This window comes from Pinus tabuliformis, chromosome 3_2, assembly GCF_031772625.1.
Source record: "Pinus tabuliformis cultivar Carrire ecotype Pingquan chromosome 3_2, CPIR1, whole genome shotgun sequence".
Lineage (NCBI taxonomy): Eukaryota > Viridiplantae > Streptophyta > Pinopsida > Pinales > Pinaceae > Pinus > Pinus tabuliformis.
The window spans coordinates 363139526-363157859 of NC_142302.1; the positions used below are offsets into that span (position 1 = coordinate 363139526).

Below are 18334 nucleotides of genomic sequence, written 5' to 3' on the forward strand. Positions count from 1 at the left end.
CTCGGTTCCTACGAGGCATGAAATGGAACAGACTTTCTTTCTCTTTTGATTGTTTTTGCTTTGCTTTTCTTTGGTACCTGCAAAACTGAGACAGATTGATCTATACTAACTATGAAAGATGCAGAATTAAACTGAAAGCAGGAAAGAACTATTCTACTTTGCTCAAATGAAATTGCAAGAATGGAAATGCTAGTCTACGCTTGCAGAAAGGAAATGCTAATCTATGAAAGCAGGAAATGCTAGTCTATGAAAGCAGGAAATGCTAATCTATGAAAGCAGGAAATGCTAATCTATGAAAGCAGGAAATATCTATGCTACTTTTGCAGAATGGAAATGAAGTAAACTACTTAGCAGAAGGCAAGAGTAAGAAAGTAGAAGAAAAGCAACAATTACTAATACTCTGACGCTTCCCCGGCAACGACGCCAAAAAGATGGTGGGCTCCAGTATTGTAGCAATAATGCTACAACTCCTGGAGCTTCCTATCTCTAATTTTATCAACCCGGTAGTTCGTACAAACTTGGAAGCGACGGTGCTGTATGCACAAGTACTAGCTCTTGTCGCAGCTGTCACTTGGTCAGCCGGCACAAGTCCGCTAGGGCTCAAGCCAACTTCTATATGCTCACAGAAGAAGCTTTATGAATGATGGACGAAAGCTAACTCAAAGGATACTAGTCTAATTGCAGAAAGAAACTGAAAGCCAATAAAGCATGAAAACCCTAGTAAACCCTAATTTGACTAGCTAGACCCTTACAATGCAAAACTGTGAATGAAACTACTACCACTAATGCCATTACTTGTAGTGAGCTGAAATACATGCATCTAAGCTACTTGCATTTGAAAAGACATGTTTTTGTATTTTTTCATTAAGTGGTTGGATTTATTGTGATGATGCTTTTGATTAGGGTTTGGTTGTGCAGGAGCGGTTTGAATGGAAGGAAAGCATGGGAAAGGTCGGGATGGCTAGGGGAGGTCCCAGAGGGTCTCTAGCATTAGTCCACAGAAGTCTACCACGTTCGGATGCTCAGCAACCGAGTTTGCAGGCTTCTACAGGAAGTCTGCAGGGGATCCTACAGGAAACTCAGGGATTCTACAGGAAGTCTGTGCAATTCTACAGGATGTTTGACCGTGGAAGTTTTGGAATATGGTGAAGTGTTGGAGTGGTGTGGGAGGATAGGTGAGATGGAGATGGAGCTGGAGATGGCTCAGGAGCAAAGAAATCAGATGGAGGAAGAGTGCATGTAGTGGGTTGATGGCTGGAAGGATGGGATCACGAAAGGTTAAGTAAATGAAGCTACGTGAATAATGGGAGAGCTGGAAGGAAATGAGCTGGACAGAGGCCAAGTAGGGCTTTAGGAGAGATCAAGAAGAAGAAGAAGGAAGTGGAGTGATATGGAGCAACGTAAATGAAACAAATGACTTATGCACCAAAAACGAGAATTCATTAACCTATGATAACTGTGCCATGAAACATATGAACAACAATGGAAAACCAAGAAATGAAACTCGTGCATGGAAGTGGAATGTAGGAGTATGGTTCAATATCAAAAGTGCATGGATGGATCGTCAACGAAAATGTCTATGTTGCAGCTTGCATGGAAGTGAGAAGAACTGTGTTTCTTTTTGGTGGTTGGTTATGAACTGCACCCCAATCCCTAAGAGAGATGGCAGTGAGCCTTAACAACCTTTTTCTAGAGCTCCAATAAATTATAACTATCCTCCTATCGAATCTAAGCAACTGAAAGCAAATTCACCATAAACTAATCCTATTCAACCTCATGAAAAAGACTAAATTAACAGACTGTAAATTCAGATTGCATGTCAAAGTAAAGACTCAAAGTGCTGGAACGAAATGCAAATAACATTACAACACCGAGGAGATCTATTGCTCTCAGGTTGGGCCCTAACCTGAGAGCTATAGCTCCCTTAGAAACCTAGAATGAGATCAAAATCTGCCTCCTTTATTCATAACCAAACATCTGATATCATGCCAAAACTGGCTTACAAAAGGAACAAACACCGAGCTGTAGCTCGTACTTCCCAATGACAAGAGTAATGCAAAAGTTCAAAAAGCTCCTATCCAAGGCTACAGCCTCAGTATTTATGCAAAATGATCATCCAACATGTGTCCTTGATTTGTGGAGCTCAGCTGTCCAACTGAAGGTTAAACTGCTGATCCTGTAGAACAGTTATAACTGTTGTTCCTGTAGGACAGTTGTAACTGTGGTTCCTGTAGAACAGTTGGCTGCCTCTAAGATCGGTGGGGGAGATTGGTTGGAGCTCGGAGCTATGGTGGGAATCACGAGGAAGGTCCCCAAGACTGTGGACATCCTCTCCTAAAAACCAGCAGTGCCACCTTATTGTCTCCTTGTCTCCTTTCTCGTGGTCTTTTCTCCCTTTTAATGCCAAAAACCTGAAAGCATCATGCATTAGTCATGTAGATAGAATGACTACCCTTCTTCCTACAAACAACACGAATAAACCAAGAAATGAATGCATAAGCAATAAAAAATGAATGGTTTGAGCAGAGCAAGTAGGCCAAATGAGCCCAAATTGTACCAAAAATTGGGGCTCATAAAAAATCTCCATGAAAACAACTCTTTTTGCATTAGCGTGGGTCCTCAGTTCATTGCCTGTGCCAGTGAGGGAAATCCTCTAAAAAGGGCACGCTATTGGCACTCTGTCTCAGATTCGCACTCGCGCCAACTGAATTGAGTAAAGTTTTCAACCACCAAACTCCCGAAGGTTCTCTTCAAGCCCATTCACCAACTGAATCTATGTTGAGCGAGGATGGTTTGGCTTCGAATCTCCATAGAAGGGAAAGTGGTTTGCCACCTTTCATGGAAGTTTCCAAGTGATACAGCCAATCCCATGAATAATGTGGTTGATCCTATCTCTTTCCTCTCTATCTATAAAAGCTTGCCTTTATGCCTTGAGCAAGCTAGTTAGAGTTACAATAGTTCTAGTCCCAGCATAGTGATAGAGAGTTTGAAGATGCAAGAGCCTTATTTGCACCCATAAGGCCAAATCTAAGTAAGGAGATTCTTGTCACCCAAAGAGAGAGAGGCTTGTTCCTCATCCCAACAAGCTTTGTAAGACTTGTGTAGCTGACTACCCAGCCAAAGGAGGATTTGACATCAGAACAATGGTTGTATTCTTCTTTGTTATTTATTAATAATAGACGACTATCATTATGGTTCAACTCTCATTGTCTTATGTTTGATGTTGAGTTATATCTTTTCTGACTGATATATAATTGCATCTACTAGATTTTATGCTTGTTTTCATGTTGTTCTTTGCATGTGTAGGTGTCCAATCACGGAGATCGTGGGGATCGTGACCGACCGAGGCAAAGGAACGAGGGCGACATCTCTTCGATGAACACTAGCGTTGGAATCCAAGTAGGTTCTCACCATCCACCTTTTATTTGCAATTAGGAACTTGCGTGATAGCATTGTGTGATTGTTGCTAGACCCGGTCTGGGCTAGTAGGGATCGTCTCTGTCCGCAGAGAGGATTTACCTCCACAATGCTTACCTTACCAACGAGGAGACAAATTCTCCCATAAAAGGCAGACAAAAGGATTTGTAAAATGAAATAACTTCTGAAAAATGTAATGAGAGGAAATAGTTTGTTTGAGGTGCTAAACGATGACTGACCGACCATGCCATTATGAGTAATTGGCACTAGCGCTGCCACGGATCTGAATAGTGTGCTTCACCAAGTGTTTATTCAGTTGGCTCCCCTCCTTGTAGTGAAACTTCTGTTGCATCTGCATCAATATCTCTTAGGAATGGGGATACAACTAATGGTGCTATTTTGTGAGAAGGTCAACTTTCTTTTATTGTAGTCCTCTATTTCGTAATCATAATTATGATTTGTATGGTTAGAATTACTCAGGAGAGATATGCTGTTAAATTTTATTTTAATGTATTGTCGAAAGCGGATGAAGAGAGAAAATCTTGCACTGATATCTATGTTATTTCTCAATAGTTATGAGAAAGAAAAGAAGTGGTACAATACTGCTTTAGAGCTATAGATTGGTAGTTGGGTTTAAATGATCAATACTAATGAAAAGTAAGAATGGGAGTATACTCAATAGTTATGAGAAAGAAAGGGAGTGGTACGATACTGTTTTAGAGCTGTAGTGGTCGTTGGATTACTAATTATCAATTTTGATGAAAAGGAAGAATGGGAGTGTAAAATTATTTCAGGGGTATGGATGATGTATTTATTTTAGAGGCTTTTAATTAACTCAAGGGGAGAGACAAAAAGTTGTGAGTGGTGGTTTTGTATTGTATAAGAGACTGAGAAGTGGTGCAAGTGGAATTAGAGAAAAAAATGTGGAAAGAAAATAGAATGCATGAGGGTTTTAAGAATGTGACTTTTAGTAGAAGGTCCAAAAAAACCTTCTCACACATGATGAGTGGTAAATTAATTTGTTGATTAAGTTTATTGACAAAGGGGAGGGGAGGTACCCAGGAATTATTTGATAGAGAATTACATAGAGAATGACTCTTTTTTTGTGGTGGGATCTCTTTGTGTCAACCCTATAAATGATAATAGGCCCTTGCTCAAAACAATATACTATTTTTGTGTGTGTATGCAGTGTTTCCCTAGTGTCTCTACCTCGTGATTGTTAAATTTTGTACAATAAACAATAGAAACTAATTTTATAATTTACTAATTACTTTCCATTGATTTTCAATTTAGTTATCTTATGTCACTTATATTGTTAAGCAAGTTTACACAGAAAATCTTAAGAGTAATGAAATGAAAACAATATGATTATAAAGAGACATCGAAGCACAATAGAGACCACAAATTTATCCTAAGAAAACCTAACTTTTAGAAAAATACAAAAACTTTTCTTTTAAGGAGAAATTTTTTTGTGGCAATATTTACAAATCGAACAGAATTCTAGAAATCTATGCCACAAATCCAAGTCCAAGATATTTTTTAAACCCGGTCAAATGTCACCTAGTCAATACTGGTCAAACCTCAAAAAATGAGACAAATTAATGTTGTTGAATGCTGGTCAACAATTTAAAATTTCTGCCTACACTGTGGTCAAACTTGCCTCCTTTCTGTGCTCAAATTCAGTCTCACTTTCCCTCAAACACTACAATTTTTTGATCAAACAGAGTAGATCAAACTCAGTCAAATGATAGATTTTTTATTTTTTTTGGTCAACCTTCATATTTCCTCTTGACTTCACAATTGTGGATCATAAAATAGAATAATTTGTGTGATTCGAATTGGTCCAAATATGAAGGTCAACTTTTGTTTTTATATTTGTCAAATATATGAATTTTTGACCAAAAGTCACACCTCTTTATGGCTAGGCCAACTCGACCATTTGGGGCCTACATTGAGCCCAAAAATACATAGTTTTAATTGTCATTTCCATAGTCTTAACATAGAAAACTTCTTGGAGACTATCGTCATACTCATAATACCAGCCTTCTTCCTGATTATATTGACAGTGTTGAGGCTTTGTTGACAACTTACACAATCCTTTTCCAAAAATGATCTCCATGTCATATTCTTGAAGTGTAGTTATCTAGTTTGGTCATTTTTGTCCTCGGTATATTTGTACCAAAATATTTCTAACAATAGGATGAGGCATAATAATTTTAGTGTGAACCTTTAAGAGAAAAGGAACAAAGTACTTTACTGCCATATATATGGAAAATGGTTTTTTATCAATGTTAAAATTTTCTAACTCTCCTCCATGCAATGCCAAACTCACAAGAAATTGGAACCTCTACATTTTCGACATTCTTCCGAGTTAAGAAAGTTGCATAAGAAGAGCCATAAGCAATGTAATACCCCTCCATTACCTCAGTGATGTAAAAACATTTACATATGCTATTTAGGCTAGTGAGCTAGACACACTTGATAAATAGCTTAGTAAGCCAAGGTTTATTTTGAGGCCTGCATGCCATGTAAATATGTTTATATATTTTTGGGGCAAGTGTGCCCAAGAATATATGCCTCTAAAGGTTTTTATATATTTTTGGGGAAAGGGTGCCCAACAATATATACCTCTAAAGGTTTTGAAGCTAGGGAGCCTTGTATTGTAATCATGATGTAAAATATGTACATATATTAATAAAATAAGGTGGTTGCGAAACAACTCCACGAAAAAGAGTATGGGGGGCATCAAACTCCATGGAATAAGGGAAACAATACTTGTGTGATGATTTGTGAAAAGGCACTAAGCCCATGTAGCTTTAGAAGGTGCCATTTGGAAAAATAAGGCGTGATGATTTTGGTGAAAAGGCACTAAAGCCCATGTGGCTTTAGAAGGTGCCATGTGACAAGAGAAGCTTGTGCATTTATAAAGTGAATATTTTTCCTATGAAAGGCTGCTCACACTCATGTAGGAAGGCATGGAGTTAGTTTCTTATGAATGCATTTTTTTGTGAGATTTGGAGGTTGGGGGTTATGGCTAGAGAGTGGAGTTAGTGGATTAACTTTGGCATCCATGGAGTTTTGGTCTGACTTAATTTGGTGACCAATCAGTGAGTCTGGAGTTTTGGGATCTGTAATTGACTGGGAGTTATTTGGTTTGGCCTAGAAGTGTATCTGGAAGCACTCGAGAACATTAAGAGTCATTGGAAGTCGCAAAGCCAATACCATCCCTAGCTAGATGTAAGGCACCCTAAAAGATGGTGGCATCACCGAGGGACTACTAGGTGTAGAGAAGTAATGTATCACTTGGGTGCAACCCGCACAGAATGTGAGCTTGTGGTTGGAGGCCGAGGCTATTGGGGTTGTCTTGTCTAGTGTTGATGTTTGGTACTCAATGTAGAGACTATTGGTGACCCGCCGTTGAGAGTTTATGTACCATGTGGTGGATGGCTTGGTGGAACATTGAAGGTATGTAGTTATTCACCCTTTTCAGATAAGTGTTCTATTTTCATTTAACTATGATTCATATGTATTGCTTGTAAAGCCTATTTATGGGATATTGATACATAATTTAATTGTTGTGCATGAATTTATTCCTGTGAGTATAACGCAATTTAATTTCATGAACAATTATTGTTTTATTGTTGAGCATGGAATTAATTATGTGCTTAGTTATGCATTTCATTACAAAAAACATGTAATTTGAAGGTTATTTCTAGGAATAACTAATGGTCATGGCAATGTTGATATTAACAAGTTAAAAGAAATTGGATAATCCACGATTGTCATCAAGGGCCACTAGGCATGACGTCCCTAATTGGCATAATTAATTAGCTAGCTATGAGCTGGTGCCATTATAGGGAGCCTAATAGTGAATTGAGATATGTTTGTTTGTATAAGAGCATTGTATTTCCACTAAATTTTTGTAATTGTTGGTTGTGGGTATTACATGAAGTCACCTAGCATGAGGCTGAGGATGTTACAAGTCTGTATCGGAGCCAAAGTTGCAATGTTGGGCTTGCATGGTGCAAAATATCCTTACGAGAAAGAGTTGGAGGTTGTTCACCAACTATTTTTGCATAACTTGTAGAAATGGAAGTGGAAGGATCATTCAATTTGAGGTGGGATCTATAGAAACCAAGAGTAAAAAGGGATTAAACTCAGTTATAGGCTCAAAAATATTGCAGACCGGGGGGTTGAGTTTTAGCAACAAATTGCTAAAATCACATAAGTGGAAGGATTCAAGAAGACAACCTGGAATTTTTGTTGGTTACTGTGTAATTCCCCACTAATTCACAGTGTAATTATTCATTAATCACTATAAAATTTTATGTCGGAGGTCAAGGTTCTAGGTGTTGAAGAATGTAGCTATGGTTGATCTTCACAATCCTTATGTATTTATAATAATATTCAAAAACAAGAAAGAAAATTAAAAGAAAAGATATCAATAAATCCACCTAAAATTAAAATCCTTGAAAATAGCTCATACTCACATGAATAACATATTCACCGTTCATTATTTCCCACCATAATTTAAGTAGTCAAGTATTTCCATAAAAGACATTATAGGAATAAGATGTAAATAAATGTACTTACCATGAGTTATTTCCCACCATTATTTACGTGTTCTTCAACAATTTAACAAATATGAGTAAAAACATAAATGTCTAGACTTAGTAGAATTTAATTTACAAAGAGATGTTATCTAACTTACAAAGAGACATGTCTCTTGGCTATCTTGGGCATAAAATGCACTTGAAACTTCTCATTTTATATGTTAACTTATCACTCACGCATCTATGTCTCTTACACACATGATCTCACATATACCAAGTTCCTCATCTTTAGCTGAACACGTGGTGAAATCCAAACACCATGTTTGCATTGAGGATTCTCGAGTCATCACTACCGTTGATCATTTCCATCATAGGAAGCTTGGAGAGGACATTGAAATTGAAAAGAACACAATTAAGCGTAGCTCAGATGATGGTTGGAAGTTAAGTAGGAGTAGGATCCCTTCCCTCTCTTCCTAATTCTATTATTATTATTTTATCTATTTATTTATTATTTATTCTTTTAAATTAACATATCTATATATATATATATGACTTTCATATTATAATATGTTTCAATATTTTAATATAATAACATTTAAAACTAATTATTGACTAATATTAATCTTCTTTTAAAAACTGTTTGTTAAAAAAATATATTAAACCTTTTATTTTTTATTTTTTTATTTTTGTTAATACACATTTATAAATATATTTTCTTTATTCCATTAATATTAATTTAATTCAATATTAGTTATGATTTATTCTTTTATATTAACAGATATGACTTATCTTTAGTGAGACTTTTTCGAAACTTTTCTCGTGGGTTTTTCTAGTCTAATTTATCTAAAATCCGAGAGGAATTGATTGAAATCACAAGTTTGAAGGGTAAACCCTGCACAATTGAAGTGCCCTAGGGGCTTTTCAGGGCGCTGAATCCATATATACACTCTAAAAACTAGTTTAAATAACACAAATCAAGATATCACCTCAAAGTTTTCCATCGAATTTTGGCACCAGAAAGTCCAAAAAGTCACACTAAAGACAACGCCTTAACATATATATCCTTTTTGACTTTCCTATTATAATATTATCCAATATTTTAATATAATAATGTTTGAAACTAATTGTTGATTAATATTAATCTTATTTTATATACTATTTATAAGAAATAAAAAATATATTAAAATTATTTTTAATTATTAATATGCATTTATAAATATATATTCTTTATTCCCTTACCATTAATTTAATTTAATTTAATTTAAGTCAATATTATTTTAAGTTACAAATAAAAATTAAATAAAATAAAACAAAATGATGATAAAAATACTGAATATATAAATTTATTAATTCAACGACTAATTTTTAACGGCTAATTCCTAACAACTAATTCCTAATGGTTAACTTTGGAACCAGATGCATCTCTACTATTTAAAATTTTCAATTGATTGAATTTTTTACCATTGTCCTTAGGATGAATCACATTAGATGCTTTGAAATGTTGACCAAATATTAATAATGTGATGAATTCCAAAGGAAATCTAATTATATCCCAAGTTTTTGAATATTATGATATCTACTTCCCTTTGAAGGTTATTGGTTGAATTTGTAAAGTGTGATTGCTTGATGAAGATAAAAGGACTGTAATATATTCACAAGTAATTACCATAGTTCTAAAATAGTGCTTGTATCCATTTATTTTTCAACACAATGTCAGATCCATAGTGAAGCAAGGAAGTTGAAGATCACATCTAAGCCTATGCAAGGAACTGAGTCAGTCTTTGCTTACTAGCAAAGCTAAAGATCGAGGGCATAAGTTAAAAAGAAGGATATTTCAAGTAGACATGCTAGGCTTCATTCATCTCATGTGTTTTTTCTCTGATGAAAGTTAAAGGACTTATGTTAGAGGGAGTAGTTGTGGAAAAACAATTGCGTCGAGTAGAAGTTAGAGAGCCTCATAATAGCTTCAAAGAGAGTTGATCTATAAGTTCGAAATTATGGATTTCTGTTGACATTTCCTAGCTGGATAGTTTATATGCTAAAAGGTTGCAGTGGTTGCGGGAGAAAAAAAATTACGACAACAAGATATGTCTTAGTGTGAGAGGGAGCACTTAGTCACGATAATAGGGAAGAAGCTGTGGTGATAGACCTAGTAAAAGGGTTCGTGTACCATCATGGTACAATTGGTCATGCGAAAGCTAGTTATGTTTTGAGATTTTGAATTACAACTACATATTCATATTAGATCAAGGGTGTTGGAGACATAAAGAGTTCATTAGGATATTATTTCAATCTAGGCTCCATTATGACTATGAGCTTGAAGTAGACATTTTTTTCACTATGTATTATAGTGGCAAAGTATATTGTAGCTAGATTGTTAAGTTGAGAAGTAGTATGGCTTCAGAGGTTACTTGCAGGATTGCCTTGATCATGTGTAGGTGATGACCATGAGGATAGGTTGAAGAACCATGATATTCAGTACTGAGACATGGTACATCAAGAAGTAGAGTGGCTTTAGTATTACTTTACAATATAGAAGATTGTTGGTAAATCCTTTGTCCCAAGGTGAATTCTATGTATATACTTTAGGAATAAGTTTGGACTTGTTGAGAATGTTTCTCAATGTGGGATGACATTCTTCTTGTGTCGCATATGTTGACCAAAATTAGGGAGAATGGTCTCATAAAGGACATACTTCTTTGTGTGTCACGTGTATTGGCCAAAATTAGGAAGAATGGTACTAGATAACTAGAATTACTTAAATAGAGTGTGGCCTTCCAACATCAAGTTCATTAGCATTAGCCCCATAATTACTGAGATAGATTGTACCCTTTGGGGATTCACCATGTGTTAGGTACCAACGAGAATGATGGTGAACGAAGACTAGTATGTATCCCATGTATCAGATAGACCAAAATTATGGTGACTAGTTTATGCTAGTGATGTGTTATGTGTTATAGTGTATTCTTATCAAGAGTGTACGAAAAGAGAACACGTTAAGATGTGCATGATAAATAACCCTAATAATAGAAATGGTTGTACAACCCTTTAGATCTACAATAGATATAAGAAATAAAACCTACAAACTTCCAAATCTATGCAACAAAATCAATTATACAGCAGAAAGAAATAAGAACTATAGCGAATAATAACTCCAAAAGGACCAATGGACAAGACAGGAATATGAAATTGTAATTTTATTATGTAACACCTGGTGAAAGGAATATGTAAAATGTTATGAGTCCCCCTCAAATGGCATGGGTTTTTGGTTGTCCTCAATGCTTCAGCTTGGTAGAGTCTCTCCTCTTGACAATGTATAAACCCATCAAAATGTGTGTAAAGCTCAAATGGGAACTCAAGAATGAAAAGAAATGGAAAGTGATAATGATAACAATGAGAGATGCAACAGTGAGTGAAATAATGAAAATAATCAAAACTCAAGAACAAATGTAAAACCCTTCATTTTCTAACAAAATATTAGGTTATTTTCGAATAATGGAATATAATAAAATACTATTCACCAAATTCTAGACCTAACCACTTGGAATATTTTATTATATTTTGTTGGAGGGAAACAATATTTAATTTGGTCAAATATTTTTATTTACAAATAATAAAAAAATAAACGGTTTATTTATTATTTTAAAAATGTAGCTAAAAAGTAATAAACAAATAATGGTTTGTTTAATTATTCCTAGGTGATTTAGTCAAATTTAACATCGAATAATAACTAAATAATGATTAATTAATTATTCCTAGAGAAAAATAAGAAAAATAATGATTTATCTAATTATTTTTGGTGATTGGATCAAATATGACAAGGAATATTAGTTAAACAATGGTTTAATTAATTATTCTTAGAGGAAAATTAAATAAATAACGATTTATTTAATTATTCCTCATGGGTTCAACCAGAAATAACTTAATAAATTTGGTTTATCAAGTAATTTCTTATGGTGAAAAAAATTTTACTTATGGTAAAGTTGGTCTTACATGTGTATTTGAATCCATCTACTTAGATATGGTTAGATGACCAATTTTTGGTGATAACAAATTTCCCTACAATGTACGAGTGTTAGGAGAAATACATATGACTGAAGTACGTTGTAAGAAGACAATCATCAAACATTGAAGGGGAGTCAAAGAGAGAGAGAGAGAGAGAGAGAGAGAGAGAGAGAGAGAGAGAGAGAGACAGTGATCAATGGGGCTAAGGCAAGAGAGGACAAGAACTAAGGGGGCGAGACAAACTAGCTGATGTAAGTCTCCTATGATGTTGTGGTACCTGATCTCAGTGAGGGAGGGGAGGCATACCTATCGTCGTTGGGATAACTCAATAAAAAGAATAACGATGTGCCCAGAAAAATGAAACTGAGAAATAAAGTACATGATAAATGGTACATGACATGATGGCATCAATGGGCCTGAAAATAATATAAGACATCACATATACATAATGCGCTTGGAAAAAGCATGAGCCAAGACTAAATACAATAACATTTGAGTACATGAGACATAATGTCCCACCCTCTAAAATGGGTGGGAGGGTGGGTGTAACAACCAAAGAAGTCCTGCTAAATAGGAAAGGGCTCTGGAAAACTAAATGGATCATCTGGAGGAGATATGCAGTTATGAGTGCTGCAAGCAGCTGGAACCGAACCCATCAAATCTGCGAAACTTCGTCTTCAGAGGCTATAGGATAATCTCAGGTCATCTAGGCATGTGGGGCGCTACTTGAAGGGAAACCCCCTCATGAGGTCTGAAACATCTCACTCACACCCGAGAATCACTAGTACAATCTGCTGCATCATTGGGGCATCAAGTGTATGCATCGCGAACATGGGAAGTAGTCAATTCAAAGGGTAATAAGGATTCCATTTTCTTGATGTGAGGCACCGAACAAGAATGGAAGTTGGAACCAAGGTACAACACCCTCTAGGTTGTTCTTCTAGAATGAATGTGCTAATGTCGACAGAATAGGGCCCGCCAGAGGTGAGGCCATCAAAATACTCAACTAAGGCAAGAGGGAAAATAGTAATGTGTCTAATGGAATCACACCAGGAATAATAAGGGGGATGGGCACTAAGGGACAAACATACAACTTACCTTGTCAAAGCATAAAGTGCATGGTTGACTTGGCAGCGACTGACTAAACTCTAGAGGGTATGGTGGATAGTATGATTGGAGGCGAAAAATGGACAACACGAGATGAATAAGATGTAATGATGGATGAAAGACTGTAATGGGACACAATGGGACTCGAAAAAAACTCCATGGATACAAGGGTGACTCATTGCGGATTCTCTAAACGAGGGTCACTCGATGATGTTTCCACACAGAGTAGGCCTAGGGGGACCATGAAAATAGGAGTGAACGATGGTTACTCATGACAAAAATCGTCACTTGAGACGACAAGTGCCAAGGGAAAGTGGTCCCAAAGTACAAGAAACTCATAAGAAGAAATTCACTTTTAGGAGGCAGTAAAGTGACGCTTCCAAGAAAGAATGGATTCCTGGTGAAGTATCAAATTACTAAAAACTAAAAGAAACCCATTAGAGTGCTCGGTGAGATCTTTCCTATCAAGCCCACGAGTCGCAGATGCAATGTACGATGAGTTGGGTGAGGGCGCTCTCGGTTAAACGCGACGAGCTCATGTGTGAAGAGTCGGTAGGCGAGAGTCATGAGCGAGTGAGTTAGTTGCAATGCTTGTTGCGATGATGGGACGAGTTGGTGTTGCTACAAGTTGGGGCGGTCGATTAGAGGCACCCGAGACATGAGTTATGACGAGCCAACAAAGAGTCGAAAAACCAAAATTTAGCTAAGTGTGCGAACTTTGTGATGGTGAGCTTATACGGTGCGAAGTTGGGCATGTGGACCCGGCGGGGCGGCGACATGGGCGAGTTGACGTAAAGTGTGGGCGAGTTGGCCGAATTAAGAGGCCGGCTTGGGTAGGCCGACCCACGTTATATCCTTGGATGGGCATATAAGTAGAGGATGCCATGGAAGAGGAGAAGGCATCATTCAAAGTTTAAGCATTCTAAGTGAGAGTTCAGATGTTGGTGAGCAAGCTAAGGAGTGGGCGAATGATCTAGGCAAGGTGCAAGTGGTTCTAGACTGAAGCACCAAGATGAGGAGAAATGAAATAGCATGAAGGCTGAGCAAGTAGATAGGTTGTGGTTCAGGTGCGTGGTTGCACTGTGGCAGGCAGGTGAGTCGCAGCAGGTGAGCGAGTTGTAGGTCTGTGGGTAGGCGAACATCCGGCGGGTGGACAAGATACGTGTTGGTTGGAATGGTGGGCGGTGTGCCCAGGGCAAGCTGGGTGTGTGAACCAGGTGGGTAGTGCACCCACGACAAAGATAAACGGGTGATTTTGGAGGGCGTCGCTGCACGATAGGGGCACACGTGCCTGAAATTATGAGCTGGTGCAGTTAGGCTGCAGTAAGGCTATTCGGAGGTGCGGTTGAAGTTCCAAGGAGTTGGGTGGAGCTGCGGATAGGTGCTAGAAGGGCGACAAGCTGAACAGGTTGAACTTGCAGGTAACCAGTTATTGTGACAAGTTAGTGCAGAGGGCAGCCTGGGGTTGGGTGTCTCTGCCTGACGAGTTGGGCGACCCAATCCGGAAGGGATGGGCACCCCTAAATGATCATTCAGGCACTGCTAAACAGTGCAGGCTGAATTGTGCTCTTTGATAGAATTTTTGAAGGGAAGTTTGGGGTTCCCTCACAAAGGCTTTAAATGTATGTTATTTATAAAAGATTATTATTATCATTGTGGGCAGACTCATATTCAGGGAGTTTCCCCTCCTATTAAATATTGTATCTGATGTGCATATGTTGTAAATGATAATGATGATGAAAGAAGATTAAATGAATGTTGTCGTTGTGTTATGAATGTTAATTTCTTAGAAAGTGAAAAATAAACTATGTATGGAATGTTAGGCATTGTCCACACTTGAAAGTATTGTTGAAAAGAAATCGGGTGGTGGTGTTGCACTTTCCTATGAGTGATTTAAAGACTACCGCCAAGATAGGGGCGTGACAACGAGTATCAGAGCCTCCTAACTTTCCATAGGGCTTTGTTGAATATTTGAAGAAGTGTTACACTTTGTGACAAGTTTAGCAGGGGTGAAGCATTGTGCTTGGTCCAATTTGAACGACAAGACATGGGAAGTTTGGAAGAATGCCAAGGGAGGCTCTTGCTGATCTTATACAGGTTGAAGTGGATGAAAGAAGAGAACCCATTGATTCGAGATGAACTTAAAGTCTTGGAAATAAATGTTGAAGGCAAACTTCTTCGACTTGGTTGGGCAATGGAGCAGGATGTAGCTGCAGATTGCGATGATGAAGAAGAGGAAGTCTTGATGTATGAAGATGTTACAGATATGACAATGATGGAGGAAGAACTCAGAATTGCTCAAGTTGGACCAGGATCGTGCATTTTGCAGACATTGATGGATGAGGATACTCACATGGAGGAGCATCATGATGAAGTATGTATTCCTATTACTACTTGTGTTTCATTGGAGCTTTTGGAGGATGGTCCATATGCAGGGAAGGACAAAGTCAGTTTGTCTATGCAATGGACAATCTTACCATGGATGTCTATGATGAGACCTTGTATGGAGAAGCAAGGAACATTGATTGTTGCAGAGCTTGTTGGGTATGATTGTGACCTTATGGAAAAAGGTGCAGATGCCCATGACAAGGGAGGAATGTGATGATCATTGTAGAGGAATGGGTCATTCTTTAGCCATATGGAGAAATTGGCTAAGTGCCTGGCATGACTCGTGGATAGATTGGAGAAGGGCACACACTTGGGTTTTGATGACACTTTGGTGAAATTCTTCATGGTCGAGACCAAGAGGTAGTCTTGGTGTAACCTTCAGTGGGGGGGCTATGATGGAAGTGACCTATGTGATTTGACTTGATGATATATATGGTTTGGGTGACTGAGTGCACTGAACTAGATTGAGACTTGGATGAAGATGACTGACGTTGTGATGGGTCTACCTAGTTGGACAACATGGGCAGCTTGAGTCATGGAAATCAAGTTGGATAGATGGTGTTACACTAAAAAATGTCACCATGACTATTTACAGTTAGTATGGCTCAATCAACAGTCATGCTACCCTCTTAGGCAAGTCTTATGCCTCTGCTCTCCATGTCAAACTCCAAAAAGAGAGAAAGTCTTGTATAAATGTATTTATCTCTGGGGGCGCAGGTTCTCTCAAACTTACCTGCGGGGACGCTCCCAATGTTCACAAAAGCTGCGTCCAAAGACGCTCTGTATGTAAAGGGACAGGTGCGTCCCCCTGTAAAAGTTAGAATTCACAAGTTTCATCTTTAAAAAGTTACTTGTGGTCATTTCTAGAGCATTCTAGAAGGTTGTTCGACGTGTATTGGGCGCCTCCAGATGGTTCATGCACTCCTATCAAAGAGGAACTTATCCCATCAATAAGGGAGTGATCCCATCCAAAGAGGGGACTATCCCATTGATGGTGGACCTGATTAACCTCCTCTTGAGTACTATAAATACAGGCATTGGGCCAGAAGGAGGAGAGGTTGAAGCTATACATTTTCTAAGGGTAAATGCTGCAGGAATTAGGACTCCCATTTAGAAGCTTGTGAGGAGAGATTGCCATCTTTGCTTGTTCTATTTGGAAGTGGGTGAGCTTTGTCAAAGTAGAGGAAGACTCTTGTGGACCCTGGAAGGAGCTTGCACAACACCAAGGCTCAGGTTGTAATGGTTCCTTTTGATTACCTTTAATGCAAATTGGTCCATTCTTCTCAATAACTTGTTGTTTATGGGTTATTTCATGTACTCCTTGGTCTATATGTTGAATATGCTTTGTTTTATGTTATAATCAGGTGCTATTTAATTGTTTGACTGTTGGTGATTGCAGGTTTTGGAGAAAAGGAGGAGCTCATCAAGATCAATAAAGCTTGGACTTCTACAACAGCGTTTGGACAAAGGTAAGAACGAAACACTTGATTTCTCATATCATAATGCATGTTTAGAGAAGGATAGCTCCAGTTTGTTTTGTTTGTCATTAGAATGTCTTAGACTTCTAGGAAGGTCGGTTGTGTCCGCACTTTTGACTGATTCCGTGTGACAAATTGGCGACTCCGCTGGGGAAACCGTTAATGAGAAGAGTCTTTTCTTTTGTATGAACTTTGCTTTGAGAAAATTGGTTTATTTTTCTGGTTTTGGCTCTGTGATTCTGTCTCTGGGTGGGTTAGCTTAGGATTAGTTTTATTTTTCATTTTCTTGAGTTTTTCAGTAGGACGCACCCTCTGAGTGCTGCACAGTGCGTCCCTGGACGCACTTTTGTTGTGTGCACAGAGCGGGTCCGCACCTGTGTTAACGGGTTGCCTGCGTCCCCCTGCTAAAATTTGAGAAAACTCCATTTTTTGCTTTTTGACTCTTAGATTTTGTTGTTTCTTAGTTTTTTCTGCCCAGATTCATTAGTCCCTTTCCAAGAATCTTCACCTGAACTTGTTTTCATAGCATTAAGTGTTTTAGTGGATTTCATTGAAATTTAAGCCTAGGGTTTGATTTTTTGAGTAGATCCTGTAGTGACTTTAATGGTGGAAGTTGTCAAGCCTTAGATCTCTCTGGTTTGGTCAACCTTCTAAGAGTCGGATCTGTCGTAAGTCTACCCGTGTGAGCAACCAACCTGTTGAGTTGTCTCTTTGGTCAAATTTCAAAGTGCTTGTTGATTAAGTCTTGAATTCCATTTTACAAAAAGATTTGAGTTTTGTTTTGATCAGCTCTTGATTCTGCAATAACTGGTCCTTGATTTGATTTTGGTCAAGTAAAACAACCTAGAAACATCTTTGTAGGTTTTGGCCTCGTTAAGTTTGCTTAGAGTAAATTTGCCTTTTAGTTTGCTTGTGAGTGAATTTTCGTAGATTTTAATAGTTGTTAAGATTGATTTTTGTTAAATTAGATTTATTTGCTTTATTAAAAGAAAAATACAAAAACATCTTCTTTAAAAGTCTTGTTTCAAGTAGCTTTGAAAGTTTTGAAAGAAAAAGAGTTTTTCGTGCAAGTAAAGAGTGGTCATGTTTGTGTGCTTGAAAAGAAAAAGAGAATTGTTTCTTTGATTGTCTTTTCTAAGGAAGTTGTTTTCTCTAAAATTTGCATTCTCTCAACTCTCTTAGTTAAGAATTTCATTGAAAAAGGAAAGTAGCGTAAATCATCTTAGGTGCATCTTTGTAGTGGTTGGAGTCGAGTCTACACACCATTGGTTTCACTTCCACTACCTTGTGACTTTAAAGAACAACCATAAAAGTAACGCTTAAAGTAAAATTGAAATAGTAACTTTTATTTACTAGGGCTCTGAAGCACCAATTTAGATCAGGCTA

General features: G+C 37.6%; 2 pseudogenes; one reads left to right on the forward strand and one right to left on the reverse strand.

Moving 5' to 3' along the window:
• The window catches only part of LOC149180946 (zinc finger CCCH domain-containing protein 48 pseudogene), a 33558-nt pseudogene extending 27721 nt beyond the window's left edge, over positions 1-5837 (reverse strand).
• Positions 5838-15129: 9292 nt separating this feature from the next.
• The window catches only part of LOC149180947 (uncharacterized), a 49227-nt pseudogene continuing 46022 nt past the window's right edge, over positions 15130-18334 (forward strand).